Below are 18,572 nucleotides of genomic sequence, written 5' to 3'. Positions count from 1 at the left end.
AAAATTAAATTAATAAAAAATTAAAAAAAAAATGTAAATGTAAATAGTAATAATGAATACATTTAATATCGTTAGACTGAATTTTATTAACTTATTTGGAATAACACAAATAAAAACGAATGTCAAATAATATTTCTTTAACCAAACTATTCCTTCAAATAACTTTTTCCCGGGCCTTCCTTTGACTCTGCATTCGAAAACTGATATGACTTAATGCTATATATAACACATAAATATCTGTATATATATAAGTATATATACATACATGTACATATCTGTAAATCAAGGCATTTTGTTAGTGCGTCTGAGCATTTCCAGTAACAGATTATGATTCCTTTGACGGGAATGTTTTGTGTGGGCCGCTAACTGCATGCTGCTGCAGCTGCAATTTTCGGAACATAGCACCACGTACAAACGTAAGCAACAAATTGTTTATGCATTAACCAAATAAAAACTGGTTTTTCGAGAAATTTCGTTTGTATGCTTGTATGAGAGTAGCTTGAAAGTCTCTAAACGTCAGACCAGGAAGTTCAAAAATTTTGGAAAGATAGAAGTTTTCGAACAAATTATTTCTGATAAAATATAATCTCAGTTACCTATGTTCTATCTACTGCTAAACTCGCAAATAATTCTAAAACTTAGCTCAAACAAAGTCTGCATAGATTTCTTTACTTAAAAGTGCTGCTTGCTTGAGTCTACCTTATAGGCATACATATATTTTATACTACGCATGCGCATGTAAAAACCGTTCATTGGCTGCCTGAGGTGAATATTTAAAACGGTCCGTTCTGACTTGTTGCTTATTTTTGGCCTTTTCTCTTCTGCATCAGCAGTTACACCGCGTGACGAAAGTACGAGCTCAGCATATTTGCTCGTTTAACAATCGAGACAAGCACACACCGACATACATTGTACATATGTGACTGTGTGAAGGTGTGTGGTGAATTGCTTTCATGTGCAACCGTGCGCCTGCGTAAAATGTGCTACGCTTGCAATCTTACCGATTGTCTCGCATTGCAATGCGTTTTTCTTATGGGCACGCAGCTGCTGACATATGTACATAGAAAAAATGTGTGCAAATACGAGCATTGCACGAGTTGAGTACCTTCGTACGGTAGCACTTACGTTGGCCTGTCCGATTTGCAAATGTGTGTCCCTCATATCCTCAAGCCTCTTCCAACTGCGCAATAGGTAGGTAAAAGGCAGCAATTAGGTTCAAACATCCATATTTATACATGTACATATATATATATATATATATTTACATATGTATGTCTATGTATAGTTATACTTGTGTAGTGGGTATGCTAAATATATATATTTAGGACCGGCTTTTGCCAGACTCGTACTGCAAGTATTTATAGTTCCACTTATTCTTATCTTTCGCATTTCACACACAACAAAGGTATTTGCGGAAATCTTTCTGTATATCATACATGTATACAAATGTATGTAGCGGTATGCGCCTACACTATTAGACTTTTGCTTGCAGCTGTTTCTCAACGCTTTGCAGCCAGTTTTACCAATATCAAGTTATTTATTTGTTTACCTCATTGTCGATGATGTCTGGTCGCGTTATTCCCTAGTTTCACATACCTACGTATACCTGCATAAGACTGGGTTCACATATGTATGTTGTTGTGTTTTTGTTTTTCTTATTTATATTTGAAATTCTTGCCGATAAGGAACCGTTAACCTTTCACTCCGCGCATGCTGCATATATGCCATGAATTTATACATATGTACATATGTCTTGCACTATCTCCCTACTAATATGCACCGCTAGTCGCTGTACTAAAATTCTTTTGATTCCAAAAAGTAATAAAATCATTGTTTACATAATAAGCGGTGCCTTAATGAAGCCATTATTTTTTGTCATAAATTATAAATTTGAAGAAATCACGGTACTTGAACTTGTGCCGGCTAAATAAATTTTATTATTTGAAGATAAGGCATATGAAGTCTACGTATGCAACAATATGTGTGTTTGTTGGGCAGTCATTGCCACTTATCCAATGTTTTTCTTATGCAAGGATTTTTTTTTTCAAGAATAAAAGTAAATGTCTGTTTTTATATAGGCGGCTTGTACATAGATTGTCTCAAAAAGGCATAAATTTAAATTATTACTCCTCAGAGTATAAAACGTATAAATTTGAATGTTTTTATGCGAAAATCTGTCTCATATTTTTGTTTGAAATATTACTCTGGAGAATTCCATTAATTTATAATTCTTGGGCACAAAGAAATATTTGTAATATTAAGCTAGTCAAAGCAATTTAAATTGTTTTCAAGCCTACAGAGACCTTTTCTTACGCTTAACCTAAATTTCACCATAGGTCGTAATTCAGAAAAGGTACGCATTTCATTGAATTATAAATAAACAAATTAAAATGTGTAAATTTCAAATAAAATTAATATTAGCATTTAATAAAATTTTTTTTAAGCTTATCGTGTTTGTTTATGCTTGTTTTTTTACGTAAACGGATGTATGTATAATATATCGCTAATAATTCTCCGTATTGAAAACCGCAAATTGACCACATTCGCTGTGTCAAAAGTGTAAATTTTACTTTTTCAATACATAACGTTTTTTTTTTGTTTGGAAAAAATATTTATATTCATTCATTTATTTTTACGTTAATATTGTCGCCTTGAAAATAGTTCCCATTCGATATTATTCACTTATGTCAGCGCTTCTTCCAATCGTCGAAACACTTCTCAAATTCAATTTTTGGCATAACCTTCAGCTTTTTCAGTGATTTTCATCTATCTTGGAAAAGTACCGCTCTTTAAGGTTATCTTTATTTTTGAAAATAGGAAAAAGTCACACGGAGGAATGTGTTGGAAGCTGGGAAACGTTACAGTATTGTTTTTGGACAAAAGTTTACTATCAAATTCTTTGGCCCATTTCTTTTAACAAACGAAAATCGTCAAACTCATAAAACACGCCTAACCTAAGCGCCTACTAGACGGTTTGAGCATTTAATATTGCTAAAWATTGTTCGTACTTAAGGGCATGTACGCAGGTTGCCTTTATATTTCGGGATTTTTCAACACTAGTGTTCTCAGAACGTATTGACAAAGCGTTCTTTTTGTTGTTTACAGTAACTTAAAATATTTTTCTCGAACAAAAAAAATGGAATTAAATCGCGAACATTTTCGAGCGATTATTACTACTGAATATTAAGTATTTATAACGCGATTTGTACTAATMTTTGTTCGATACCTCTCGCCATTCTAAATACTGGCTGTTCTCCAAACACGTTTCACATCAAAACATTTCACCAGTTCAGCAAAACCGTAAAGTTTATTACCCAGCAAAATTGATGTATACTTTAAGCAAATTTCTCTGGTAAATGTTAATTTTTTGCTATAATAATAATTATTATTATATTGTAGTTGAAAGCTTGTTGCATTAGTWTTACATTTTATTACATACTTATACAATATGAATTTTCATTAGAAATTAATGTTTTTAATAGAACGCAATATAATCTGAAATATACATTTTATTCTAATAGTGAAAGGTGTTTCGCAATTTACGATAATTGCTTCTGAGAAATGAATGAAGTAGACCTTAAACTTCGTAAGTGAATGATTATTTTTATCACGCGGAGAAACTATAAAGTATGCGTAGATTTTTTTTGGCTCAGTAAAGTACTTTAGAGTGGAAAGTAGTGAATAATAAAGAATAATAAACTTTGCTGCGGCTTGCGTCATATTAAAAACAACAAGTTAGTAATATCATAGAAAAATCATTACATAACTGAGAAAATTTTGTATTATTTTTTCCATATACTGAAAAAATTGTTTTGTAACTTTTTTCATACACTCAGAAAAAATGTAATTACTTGTGTAATGAGAAAAATAGTTATATAATCAATACTTCCTTATTCGTACAGCAAATGAAGTCCCGATCGATCAAATTTCAGTGATTTGGTATCTATTTAGCAGAATGATACAAACTTTCTTTCTGGACATTTCGTGGGATCGTTTAGAATATCYCATCTCTATCATAAATACTCAACACTGCTACTCTAACACTTGACGTTTCGCTTGTAGAGTAGTGCAGCGTAAACACCTTTAGCAAATATCGCCAATAATGAGCTTAATATTTACTTAATATTGCTTTAAAACACTATTGAAACAGTTGCGTTATTAAATTTGCTTTTGTAACAAAAAAAAAAAAACAAAAAAAAAAAAAAAAATTGCGACTTAAAACTTTCAAATGCGTTGCGTTGCGCCCACATGTGGCAAGCCGAGGGCACATGTACGCTCGTAAAATGCAGTTAGAAGTGGAAAGAATACAATAATGTTGACAACTACTAAATGCAGCCGCATTATTATATTTGTGTGTGTGAAAAAATGGTGCAGGTAGTAAGAGGTGGTTGAACGTGAGGGCGGAAGCGCCAGTCAGTTGTATGTGAAAGCGTTAAAGGTAGAGTTCTATTTTGAGATATCGCCATGTCGCCAGCGACAGCGATCACTGCACACGACTGGAAAAAACGGTAACAAACGAGCAGACAAAGCAAAATTACGACAAACAAAGGTAGCGACAAAAGCGAACGAGCAGAGAAAAATTAAAAAAAAAAAAAAAGTGATGAAAATAAAAACGGAAGAATATGTACAAAGAGTTGTGCGGCGGTGAAAAGGTGCGTAGTAAGTAGTTTATGGCAGTAGGCAAACTGTTGTGGTGTTAGTGATTTGTCATATGAATCTGCTGAGCAAAGCGGTAGGAAAACGTGCTAAACTCATCGATATGYTGCTAGAGAGAGTTAACACTATCCATTCGCTCTACAGAGCTGATGACATGTCGCGCTGCTCTATCATCAGACCATCTACCAACTAACTAGCCAACCAGCCAGTTAGCCAGCCAACTCGCTTAACGACGACGACAACGACGATTTTTTGACTTTGTATTTTATGGGTAKTTATTTATTATATTTTTTATTTTACGTAAAAAACAATGCACATACATATGTGGGCAGGTGGGTAGGTACTAGTTCACCGAGTTTAACTCAATTATATCATCAAATTGGAGCGTAGTACGTGCATATATATGGGCAGTAATGTGTGCAAATGATTCTTAATTGTTCTAAGAAACGTAACTCACCTTGAAATATATATTCGCTGCTACGTTGAGTAGTTAGATATATCCTTTTATATTTGTTTGATTATAATCCACAAATGTTTTCTCTGAAAATGCAAGCACATAAAGGTAGAGAAAACCTGTTACCGTTAACAGCAAAACAACAAAAAAAGTAACGAGTTTGAGAAGAAAAAAAAAAACACCACAAAGATCAAATGAATCTGTAGTTCAACTTTCTCGCAGGAATGCACTTAAAAAACAACTCTACAAAAATAAACAAAACTGTTTTTGAAAATCTTCAAATTTATTTTCATTAAAATTTCAAACAATTGCAAAAAAATCACAAATAAATCTTCACTGTTTTTTTATATGCTTCAGTTCGTTATTGTAATGCGTATATATATTATATGCACTTATGTACATCTGTATGTATGTACCTATTGCTTTGTACTTGAATTTGTGTTTTTTTTTTTTTACCGATTTGTCTTTCGCAAGCCGCTGTACGTTTTTAGACACGTTTTTAACACCTGTTGGTGCTCGATACAACTGAACGCTTTGGAAATTGAAACTCAGCTAATAACCAACTGGCGAACGTCTACAGTCCGATTGCCGAGCGAACAGCGGCGTCTAACCAAGTGTGGTGAGTTGACGCACACACACTCAGACTGTTGGTGCTTATGCGTGTGTTGTTGTTTCTTGTCGCACTGGAAGCGCACACAGATAAGCACTAATACCGCTGCGCATATTTGACTAGACACACAGATACACGTTCGTGTGTGTGTGTGTGTGCTGCAGATGCGCTTGGCCGTGCAGCTGGAGAAAAACGCCCACAAATTTCATAGAATTTACTGTGCACATTCGGTTGTTTTTCGTATGCGTGGAGATATTTCGGAGTTGTTAATGCAGTGGCTGCAAAATGTAGTACTWTTAACAGTTTGGTTGACAATCACATGTTTAGATACATTTGTTGATTTCGAATGAAATATTTTAATTRTCTATGATTTTTACTTGAAAGTATTTTAGGTTTAAATGAAATTTTTAAATTTATTTTAGGTWTATGAGCATAATTGTAAGTTTTGCTTAAGTTTTATTATATTTGATTTGAAAATTAGTTTTAATATTAACTTTTTTTATTAAATTCGTTTTCCTTTTAATTTTTAATGTTTTATTTTTCAGAATGCGGATAATACTGAATCCTGTACTTTACATTTACATATGAAACTCAAGTAAGTTTTTAAACATATGCATATACTACGATTTAAAAAGTTACAATGTGATTTGATTTTGCCTTATTTTTCTTTTGTATAAAATACGAATATTCACATATATAAGTTTTTYCTACAAAATATACATATATTTGCTGCTGGCTCATTACCCAAACCAGTATTTTTCCCAGCATTTCGGCTTAATGCACATGCGTGTGACTATTTTCAAATATGTGCGCCTAAAATTATGCTAGACACATTTGCTAAAAATAAAAAATACTGAGATACCAATAGGAATCTCTTTRTTTTATATAGTCTATACTTAAATATGTTTCACGGGGCTGTGCGATTTTCTGAAAAATATGTAAATTAACGTTTAATTGTGAATTTTCTTCCAAAATGGCGGTCACAAAAGTTCAATAAAAAAAGTCAAAATTAGCTTTTAAAAGTTCGAGGGTATTCTATTGTACACACATCTGATCACATTGAATGTTGACGCGCGAAAACCAAATCGATAAATATTTTATTCTTAAATTATTACAAATCACTTTTTTATATTGGTGTGAAGTTTGATTAGCGTGTGTTTGACAGCTGTTTGTTTACGACGCGAAAAGTTTGTTTGGTGATTTTTTCCATGATGTTGGTACGCTTGTATCTCATTTAACGAATCCTAATTTGAACGCGATCACAAATATTTGTAGTTTTTTTTTTTTTTGCTTGTCAGTCCGGGTCAAAGTTGATCAGACTTTTTCTCAAATTTGCGTACAAACTGTTTTTATTCGGAGGCAAAAATTATTCAATAGCAGCTAAAAAAAATCATTATTACGGAGGATCGCATGTGTGACGTAGTAGTAGAAAATTTTTATTTTTCGAAGAGCTACACAAATACAAAGTTTGCCCAGAACGTAATAAGACTGAGTCGATTTAAAAAAATTTATTGAACCAATCGTTGCAATTCTTTAGAAACTTACAAAATRGGCTYTTTCTGCGTCGATGCAGCCCTGCCAGCGCGATGTCCAAGGATTGWAGGCGTTACGGAAGGCATTCTCCSGAACAGCCTTGAGAGCCGAGGCGCATGCTGCTTGGATCGCCTCTGCYGTCGGAGGGTTACCCCTTTGTCTCGGGATCATATTAAAAAATCCATGACTCAACATCTGTGTTTACGTTATTCAAAAAYTGGGAGTCACTTTCACACATGTTCAAATTTTCTTGGCACACTTCCACTCGCCGCAATTTCTAATCGTCAGTGAGCACTTTTGGGACCATCTTCGCGCATACCTTGCGCATGTTCAAGTGCTCCGTCACAATGTCATGAACCACAGGTTTTGATAAACTTAACATCTGTGCAATTAAACGAATACTCGACGGCCGACGGTCGACGGTCTGAGATCCAAACTTTGCGCATACGAGTCACATTGTCGGTGTTTGTCGAAGTCGCACCACTTCTTGCTAAAGCAACATCTGGGTAAGGCTTGCTTGTTCCTCGGAGACAACTGACCAACCGCTCGTTCGTTAGCTAGGAAGGCCTTCTACCGAATCCAGTCGGTGCGCGCACACTCCGAAGGACAGTCGCGGTGAAAAAAAAACAGTCCTATCCGGAAACATAACTTTTCGGAAAAACCATGTATGTCATAAGCTTTTAAAATTTTATTTTTATTGATGATGTAATATCATCTATGTCGTTTTCCCAATTTTTTTCAGTGCAAACGTCCTTGCTATAATGGTGTGTAGAGAAAAATCTCAAACGTAACTATGCGATGAAAGATTTTCATACTCAGCGATAGTCAAATGAACTCCGACTGCTAGTGGCATCTTACACTGAGTACTGCAAGCTCAAGAAGCACCTATTTTATATGTGTATAGCTTCTTTCGCAAAGTATAGCTTCAGCGATTTGGAACCGGACTTCTGATCACCTGATACTAGACTGCTTGGCAGTTTTTAGACGCAGAAACAAGGTMCTTGAATCTAGATATCGGATCAAGCGTCACATTGCCTGAATAGCATTCAGCAGGTTTTTAGAATTTATCAGTGTAAAGGGTCTATGTGATTCGCTCTGACAAGGGCGCAATAAACCTTAGTCGCGGAGCAAACCTCAATTTATATGTACATATATCTTTCTATCCATGTAGTATTTTTTATTTCCTTTAAAAGGACCATATTCTTCAATTTTTCATTCTTGAACAAATTTGATATCATATAAAGAATTTTTGACGATTAATTTTAAATTTTATAAGGGCGTTTTTACTCACCGTATGTTATAAGAAAGCGTATGTAATTGCACTACGATTTTTAACCTCGTGGAACTCAAAGTTTGGAGCATTTGGCATTTATAATATTTATTTTTTAAACTTTTATTTGTTTCTTAATATTATAAATTTCTACTGACAAATGCACAACTATCAAAGGCCAACTGGTAACTTTTATGCCAGTGACCTCGCACTGCCAAATATGCACACATTACACGAATATTCATTAAAATTGACAATTTCATGCAAATACTGCATGTGCAACAYTACATATTTGAACAAAACAACCCATCAGACAAATTTATATGCAAAGCGTTTATTTTCTACTAATTCCCGATGACTGTTGCTGCAGTTTATCAGTCAGTTAATTAATGTGACAATTTGTCGCTGAACACTTTCCATATTTTACATAAAACAAAATATTCGAATAAACACAAAATAACTAACAATGACCCTACAAGCCCACTGAATTTTTTCAAAGCGATTAAAAGTGAATAAAAGAGCAATCAAGTTAATAAAACGTAAAGGAAAGCGTTTAACCAAATGCGGCAACTAGCCAGTTCAACGAGGGAGCTTAGTTGCCGCGGCGATGTAATATGGAATAAATTGCTGTACTTTTATTTTTGAATATGAAAAATGATTGGAGCGACATTGAAAATATCACTAGTAGCTAAAATATAATCAAATATCTTTGTATTATTGCACTTTAATGCGGCGCTTGCTGCATCTGCTGCGGTTTGGACACCCAAATTTGGATAAAATAGCCAAGTCTTCACTCCTCGAAAACAGCAACAACTTTACGTTACATTAGTCCTGAAACGGCAATTGTTGTTATTATAGTTTTATTTGCTTTCTTCTTTACGAGGATGGCTTGATAAGTCACCTGTTAAGTTATGTTATTGAAATCATATTGTTCAAGATAATATTAATAATATTTCCTATTCATCTGCTTTATTTGTTTATTTTTTGTTGCAACGAGTTTTTTTGTTAGAAATTATTATTATTTATTAAATTTTTTTAATACCTTTTGATTATAAAAACACTGACTTATCTCCGTACTCTCTAAACTGCCTAACTTACATATATGGCCGACAAAATTGTGGTGACATTTTTTTACGAACTCATCACCTCTAAGTATTCGCTTTTGATGTCACTCGATGACGACAACAACAGGCCACTAATGTCAGCGCTGCCGCTTTGTTGTTTACTATTGCAGCTTATGACATTGTTAAATGTTGGGGATATTGGGTAAACGATGATGATAATGATGGCGATGATGTACGAGCACATACGAATTTGGTAAAATATGCGATTGAATGAAATTAAATGGGTAATCACTTGAGACTTTATTTGCTGTCTGCGCATGTGCAAAGCCACATCGGTTAGTTTCACACTAAACTGTTGAAGCGGATGGCTTGGGAAGTTGAATTGTTGAGTAAGAGAAGTTTTGAAAGCAAAATTGATTTGATGAATTTTTGAAAATGTCGAATCTGAACAATGGTATGTACCGCTAAATTTATTACACCTGGTATGAATCAGTATTACAGCCCAATTTGTCTCAGGCTGTATTCAAATAAACTGGAAACTTCTCAACTTTTCGATAATTTCGACATAATATTTKATATTTATATGGCTTTCCACTTCTTTTGTAAAAGTTTTATAAGTTATATATACCCATTACGAGAAGTTTCTATGCTTTTACGAAGGAAGAGCTTAGTGACCGCCGATGGTTTTCCTCATAGAAAGACCTGTTAGGATGCGGCTCCTTCTCTGGCCTATATACTGAAAAAGGAGGTATRGGTGGGAAGAAGACTTTGAATTAGAGAGGCAGTGAGCTTTACGGATGGTTCAAAGCTTGAGGGAAAGGTTGGTGGAAGGGTCACTGTCAGGAGCTCTCTATTAACTCCTTCAGACTTTTTGCCTTTAACAGTGTCTTCCGAGCAGAGGTTGCAGTCATTTAGGTAGCAGTGGGTCTTCTGCTCAGTAGTGCAAACTTCTTCAGAGAAGTGACCATTCACTCAGATACAAGCGGCGATACCAGTCTTGTACTCATTTACAAAGCGTTTAGGGTTGGTGGAGGAGTGCCTAACCTAGCTTTCAATGGTATCAGGCGTCTTTGTAATAAGATAGGTATGCGTACCGGGCCAAAGCAATCGCAGGAAATTATGAAGCTGACGGGCTAGCAAAGAAAGGGACGCTAGAACCGCTATCAGTAAAACTGGAGCGGGTCGGTGCATCCGTATCCTCTTGTGTTCTACTACTAAATAGCAGGGCTTCGCAGAAGCTTGGTCAGCGCTGGGCCACGCAGAAGATCTAGTGATCCTTTTGCCTTGAGTAAGGCTAGCCTAGTTGTGAAACTTTTAGCAGGCCATTGCTCTATTGGCGTCCATGCTGTAAGGTTAGGAATTTTACCAGATGCCATTAGCCCAAGCTGTATGGAAAAATATGAGATGGAAACAACTCAACACTTCCTTCTTGACTGTCCCGCGTTTGGAAGGTCAAGACTTAAACACTTGGGAGCAGATATCTTCAGACATCCTCCGAACTGGCGGGAGTTGAAATTAAATGCCTATGAAAATTTGACTAGTAAGCGTTTTGCTAATTCATAAGTTTGAAAATACGAGTTCTTTTTTTTTATGGCTTCACAAAGGATTAAATATACCAGTGCACGTGCGATTTTCGATGAGCCCTAGAAGGCTATAATATTAAAAGTATTTTCCCAGTGAAATCCTATTACTTCCGACAGCTCAGCACGTTAAGATTTATGAGTAAAAACTCTTCTGTCGAAGTTTCATAGAGACYWTCATTCGTTACGATTTAAAATTTCAACTGTAGTTTCCGTAGTCTTTTGTAATGGTTTTCGTTGTCTACAGAGTATATTTTTATCCATTGACGCTTAGAAGGAAATGTCGAAGAASTTATGAATTGTATAAAAGATCAACATATCCAGCTGAATTGATTTAAGGACTTCCGTCAGTCCGTCTGTATAGTCCTTCATTTTTTGAAATTTCGGACACATCCTTTTCCACCTAATAACTTGCTCAATTGTCGGATCTGCCGACATCGGATCACTATAGGACGCCATACATGCTGACTGATTAAAATCAAGACAAATATTTCAATAAAACATCTATTGTATACACTAAACCACATGACTAGAAAGAACTAAGCGAACGTCTTCCTTTGGATGCAAACCGTAAGCCGGTTRCAGATCAGTTTTAGGTTTAGATATGATTCCAATAAGAAATGCAGAAATTAATATGATTCTTTGAACTGAATAGCAGATTACCTATAAATCATTGGCTATTGCACACCCTAGTGTCCCATATACTAAATTAAACAAAAGAGAGTTGATAGCAATAATTATTATTGTTGTTTAAACTGACACCTTAATTAAATMAACAAAATTAATGAACAACTAATTTTAATGTAATTTAGGTTCGACCCTTCTCGATATCTTCCAGTYCACATTCCTTTGAATTACAATTTAATTAAAACAAATGATTAMATCGTYACCACCCAAATGGGACCACAGAAACATAACAAATTAGAGCAACAAAATTATAAAAAATCACAAGTGCAGACATATCCATATTTGTACATTGTATGTATGKAGACGTAAATGTCTGGTAATAAATATGACCACAAACTCGTGCACTAATCTAAATATACACATGTATGAGGGTGTACTTAAAGTCTAATAGTTCACGACAATAATTTGTGACGCCCAAACTCCCTGAAGGCGATACAATTGATTTTAATTGCGTGCACTTGAGTCGAAATGTGCGCTGGGGTCACTGGAGCGCACACACACAGACGCACACGCAGACACACATGTTGCGCTATGAAAGTGCAGAACAATTGCAAGTGACAAACCAACAACAARGACGATAATGAGCAGACAACCACAACCACAACAACAGTTGTGGGAGTGCTGAAGGAAAAGCAAAACACCGGTAAAAGCTGACTGTGTGGGCCATACTTTACTGCTGTTGTAACAAATTAAAAATTACAAAGCGAACAACGGCAACACAAAGAAAGYACAACAAAGCGCGCGACTATAAAGGGGTAATAAAAAAGGTGATTAACGAACAGACAACCTGATGAAATGCAGTGCATATGTACACATGTTTGTGTGTGCTTTAATGAGATTTAAATAAACACTCGACACTAAAGAACTYACTGAGTTACGTGTATTTTGAAGGCCGTTCTTGTGTACCCGGTAGACTTGACAGCGCCACGGCTGAAATATTCATTGAATAACCACAACGACCAACCATTCGCCGTTGCGTAGAAAGCGTTTACCCATCATTCGATACAAACTGCATACAAACAAACAACACTCAAAGTTGCTGTAAGCAATCAGACAAAGTCATCAGACAGCCGGTGTGCCGGTTAAATAGTCATCGACACCCACCCACCGCTGAGCACTTAATAGTCGATATACCACAGTTCCCGGCAAAGTCGAAATCACTCCACACTTATGGACGACGTATGTGTAGTCGGTTGCGCACACAGAATACACCCAAAAAGCGTCGTCACTTCATTATTAATAACAACAACAGCATCCACACCAGTGCGGAACAGTGGATCGAAAGCACGTAAACATAGTAAAGTTGGAACTCGTTGGACCTGTAGTTTTAGGGAGTAAACCGAATGCCAACTGGTTTCAGTGTTTTTCGGTTCTCAAGTGACAATAATTAATCTTAAACATTTCTGAGATAGAAAAAGCTTGTAATAAGACTCATCAAYTGATCGAGGTTGCATTTTTCCTCCTCTCAAGAGTTCTAAGATGCAATTTKAGGTAAATCACAGCAGGCACACAATTTTATATAGAACTAATGTAAAGTCGGGAAGGACCTCTTCGAGGCAAATACCAAACGAGGCTTCAGACAGGGCAAACCCCTTTCGTACAAAAACCCCAGCATCGAAATTCAACGCAGAATAAATCTTGTCAACAGGTGCTACTTCAAATTGCGTTGGCAATTGAGAAGTGAGGTCCTCTCTCGACGGAAAGTTTATGATATGTGGATTTGTGCATAGGCAGCGGCGAATACCGCATTCGATGGAATGATGAGCTGYACAAGATATGCGATGATATTGACTTAGTTCAGGGAATTAAGAGAGAGCTGATATGATGGCTAGACCGTGTCATCCGAAGGGTTGAAAAAACTCTATCTGTGAGAGTATTCGAAGCAGTACCCSCCGGGGGAAGCAAGGGAAGATACAAATCCCCACTCCGTTGGAAAGACTAGGTGGAGATGGACCTGGCTGCACGTGGAATCTCCAATTGGCGCCAAACAGCGAAAAGAAAGAACGATTGGCCCGTGTTGTAAAYTCGGCTACGCCAGTAAAGAAGAAAAAGAAGTTAGTGCTRGTGAAAGGAAGGAAAAAAATATTTTTGAAAAGTCGGCAATCTTTCGCAGGAACACTGCTATTACCTGTTTTGACGCCTTACCTGGAACTTTTTCCTTTCATATAGTAAATCAGAAATTTTAAATGGATTCTATTGTTTGTCGAAATAATTTATATCATTGTAAAGCTTAAACTTGGTTGCTCCGGAAAAGAGGCTAGCTTTGCATACAAAAGTATGTCAAGTCGTTTTTAGTTCAAATTTAAATGAATTTAATTTCGTTTCGATGGGGCACGTGAACACTGTGAAACACAGACTCCGATATCTCGGCTAACATTCATGAACATCGCACACCCAGAGGCGCAATGTACACAAAAAATTTAATTGAATATTTTCGCTTTTATTGAGATTAATCTTGGAATCTTGTGGTCGGTCGGTCGGCCATTTGGCTAGCTGCTCTGTATTGGTGTTATTTTCACTCGTTGCTTGCTTTTTTTTGACTTTGTGCGGCCGCTGAGRATTTCAATAGAAAAGTAAGTTAATTTTCTGCTCGTTTACTTTATTTCCACACATTGGTTGGTACATACTTAGCCACCTATTTGCTTATGCAAATTTGGTTTTTTTCCTTTTCTTCTTGCTAATATTTCAATTATGAATATTTGCGCWTGAAAGATTTGTATATACACTTGGTTAATGGGGCGACGCGTAGAGTGTTTGAACTTGAAATTTTTCACCTTGCACAAATGGCTATTGTGCGCAGTGCTGCTTCCTTTTCTAACTCTCAGGTAGGCAGGGTGGGTGCAGTGTTCTTTATTGAATTAGCTTGTAAACATATATATAGTTCTAATATGTGTTTATTTTCGGCATTGGCGTCATCATTTGCGCTTTTTGTGGTGGCTCTCTCATGGTGTAGTTTATGCGGTCATCCTTTAAGTGATCAAGCTAAGTCGGAGCTAAGTGTTAAATTGAACATTCAAAATCATTGTACTAGTATTAGTACACGAATATTATATTTAATCGCAAATTCTTTAGGATTTAGTGATCTTGTCTTTCTTGAACCCCACATATTTTAATTTAAATCTTAATCGTCATTTTCTCCTGAATTTGGATTGATGTCTGACTAAGCATTCGAGTTCATCCAATATTTTCCCATTGTTTTATTAAAAATCTTCCAAAACATTTATTTCGAAATAATAAAAAACTTCGTCAACTAAAAAATGTATACAAATGTGTTTTGAGGGTTTGATCTTACTACAAAACATTTTCATTTAATTCTAGTGACCCACTATCATAGGCATTATACTAACGTTTCAGCATACAAAACAAAAATGAATAGCTCGAGACATTTGCCTGTCATTCAGCGAGTAGTGTGTGTATTTTTTTATGCAAAAACTAATTCAATCAAAGTACTTTTCTCAAACGTTTTATTCATCGTACTTTCTTCTGTGTTGTAGCCGCCCATTCATGAGTATTAATCGATTGCCATGTAATCGGTTGAGAATTCCAAACAATAGTTAGAATTGTGTGAGTTAATCTTATTATTGCTTTTTATATATATTTGTACATGCAAGTAGCAGAACAATGTGGTAGTATTCATAGATTACCCATTACGCATACCAATTAGGCTTAAATTACGTGAACGAAAAGGTTAGAGAAGAGGAAGAAATATAATAAATATGATTTCCCAAAAAAGAAACAAGGAAATTCGAATGTTTTTTATTTAATGTGAAGCTTAATTGATATAAMTAAGTTCTGAATATGACATTATTCGAATGGCCTCTTCRACTTCTTTTGCAKGAACGAATTCGATGAACTMAATTTTTTTTRGTATTTTTCACTAAATAAAATCTTATGTCATGAAYAGCATGTTCAATATTTACTTCTAAAGCTTGAAAAGAGTCTGGTTTATTGCTAAAGACCAATGAATTCAAATAACGTCACAAGAAGYAGTCACAACTTCTGGGATGCCTTTCAATGTCACAATTTTTAAATAATAATCGAATCTCCAAACTTTAATAATTCGGTTGTTGCACGTGCTGAGTGGCCCGCAGCAGCATCGTTTATTTGCAACTAGATTTTGTCAACATCATCTTCTTCCAATTGCGTCCCTAAAAAGTTGGTTATCATCAGTCTATACCTCTCTCCATTGACAGTGTATCACCAGYTTCATTACGAAAGAAGTACGGACTSATGATTCCACCTGACCCAAAGTGACACCAAACTTCAGATGAATCCGATGCTTGTTTATAAATAATTTGTGGATATTTTTCGAACCAAATTCGACAATTTTGTTTATTTAACCCTCAACACAGATGAAAGCGAGCCTCATCGGACAAGATGATTTTCTTAAAAAATCTTTATCGTTTCAAGTTGTTCCAAGTCAGCAAATTTACGACGTTTACGGTGGTCCAAAGGCTCCAGTTCTTGAGTGAGAAAAATTKTATACCGTCCCAAGAAGAACGTCTTGGAATCAACAAATTACGGTCTTCAGCAACACTTGGCTGAACGGCAGCAATATTTTCATAAGGTCAAAAGGTTCTTAACACCTTAAAAAGTACAAAAAATTCGTTATTAGAACGTGATTCTGATCGCCCAGTTTGTATGGAGGATATTAGTAATCCGATCTGCATTATTGCCTTAGAAAATAATCCATCCCAAATTTTGTGAARATATCTTGTTAAATGAAAAAGTTTTCAATACAAGGATTTTATCCTAATTGATCAGTTTAAATGGCAACTATAGTTGTCTCATATCAGTGTTCCGACAAAGGAGCAGTTTTTTTTAGGTAGAGGGGAACATCTGCAAAATTTTAGATCAATGTCTCAAAAATTTAAAGACTAGATTGCTTATATACTGACAGACGTATAGATGGACAGACAAACAGACGGGCATGTCAAAATCGACTCAGCTCGTTACGCTGAACATTTAGATAATAGGGTCTCCGACATTTCCTGCTGGCAGTTACAAACATTGTGGCAACTTAATATATTATGTTCAGGAGTTTATGCATATAACATTCAACTGTCCAACAATCTAAGGAATGGCGCTCAAAAATACGGTGATAGCGAAAAAATCCAAAACTCGCTGAAGTCACTGAAGAACATCCTAGCTAAGGCAAATATACATAAATTAAAATTGGATTAAACGGTGCATTGCTTGTATTGTCTCAGGAGCCTATTTTGATGTCGATCAGAAAGATTTGTTTTAATTGTTTTAAAATCTGTGAACATTTTTTTTCAGTTCGGGCAAATTCGGTTGTTAGTATTTGGCTTTCATTTCCTTCAAATGAAATATTAATAAATATTTTTTTGTTACCATTAGCATTATTGCTGACAATTTCATTACGCACAACCGAAAAAACTTCAAAAATCATGAATTTATTAAAAATAATTGTAAAATATTAACAGAAATTGTTGCTTAAAAAAACTATTAAGCTTGATTTATTTTCGTCTTCTTAATTGACGACATTCAAATCGGCACTACTTAGTGCATACAGACAACGTTTGTAACGCAAAGGAAAGCTATGCAAATTGCATTTATTTATGCATGCAACGAGTTGAATTGTCACAACATTTGAGTCGCTTTGAATGACCTTAAAAGGGCAAAGCAGGAATCTTTTGTTGTGACATTGCAACGGTGTTTCTGCGCTTTTGTGGAGTGCTTGTGCAAAACGACACCACATAAGGTCATTGACAATGCGCCCAAAGCAAAACAAAGCAAGCGACGCAAAACGATCAGCAGCGAAATTGATTACAGCGCAAGTGCAACATTTATTTTTATTATTTTTATTTCTTTTTTATTACAACAAAAAACTCTTAATTGACCACATTCGATTTGTGTAGTTTTTATTTCCATTTTGCGGTTTGGATTTTTGGCACTTTCGGTGCCGCATTTGGCTTAGTGTTTCGTCGTCAGCGTGCACGCACTGATTGACGGCGTCCAACGAACGGTGCAGTGACACACTTTTGATGGGTTCGCTGGTCGAAATTTGGCGATTGTCGTTACGATAAAAAATAACAACAATAAAAAAGAAAAAGCGCCAAATATTTATGTACTGTAAATTCGGCACTATTTTGTTTTTTAGAAGTACTCGTACATATGGAAATGCAACAATGCTTAAATTCTAATTAATTGGCCGGATAAGCAACGGATTTTTGACATTAAAATACATTTTAATTCATAAATGCCTCACACGCATGGTAAAATTTATATAATGCCTAGTAAATCAAACCTCTGTGTTTGCTTTTTTCTTTTAATATTCTTAAAATTTCCACTATTCTCCCAATTTTTATTGTAATACTGCGTCCTTAAAATTTCTAATTATGTAACGTTATGAGTGCGCTCACTTTTACTGCTCCATTGTGTATCATAAGCTTTGTCATCAGCTTTTGTCACACAACTGAATTTGGTAGAATGTCTGCCAGTCATAGAAAATTAATTAAAACTCATAGACATGCACTGCAAATATTAAAGATAACTAGGTTCTCGGAGTCCAGTAGGAAAAATTTTCTCAATAAAAATTATTAACAAGTAAGGAAGGGCTAAGTTCGGGTGTCACCTCGCATGATAAAGTGATAATCGAGATTTCAGGCGTGGTTGTGAATCGATTTCACCCATATTTGGTACATGTCATCCCGGTGTTAAGAAAATATTATATACCGAATTTCATTGAAATCGG

General features: G+C 35.4%; 2 protein-coding genes across 7 annotated transcripts in view; one reads left to right on the top strand and one right to left on the bottom strand.

Annotated features, from left to right (window-relative positions):
- LOC108978279 overlaps positions 1-5,664 on the bottom strand; it is a 45,294-nt gene extending 39,630 nt beyond the window's left edge. Inside the window, exons 1-2 of one of the 3 annotated variants that reach the window (XM_018948454.1) lie at positions 5,567-5,664; positions 5,114-5,196 (exon numbers count right to left, since the gene is read on the bottom strand). The gene's annotated coding sequence lies outside the window, so the exon portion shown is untranslated. Of the gene's footprint in view, positions 1-5,113; positions 5,197-5,292; positions 5,312-5,526 lie in introns of those variants that run through there. The other 2 variants (XM_018948453.1, XM_018948455.1) reach the window with 2 other exon arrangements.
- Positions 1-18,572, top strand: part of LOC108978281 (protein windpipe) — a 154,768-nt gene that overhangs the window by 44,817 nt on the left and 91,379 nt on the right. For all 4 annotated transcript variants that reach the window (XR_001994095.1, XM_018948464.1, XM_018948457.1 and 1 more), the window contains exon 3: positions 6,266-6,315. The gene's annotated coding sequence lies outside the window, so the exon portion shown is untranslated. The remainder of the gene's footprint in view (positions 1-6,265; positions 6,316-18,572) is intronic.

Source organism: Bactrocera latifrons, unplaced genomic scaffold (genome assembly GCF_001853355.1).
Source record: "Bactrocera latifrons isolate USDA-ARS-PBARC rearing strain unplaced genomic scaffold, ASM185335v1 scaffold_12, whole genome shotgun sequence".
Taxonomy (NCBI): Eukaryota; Metazoa; Arthropoda; class Insecta; order Diptera; family Tephritidae; genus Bactrocera; species Bactrocera latifrons.
The sequence above is the reverse complement of the archived record's forward strand: the minus strand, read 5'-3'. Positions and strand labels throughout refer to the sequence as shown.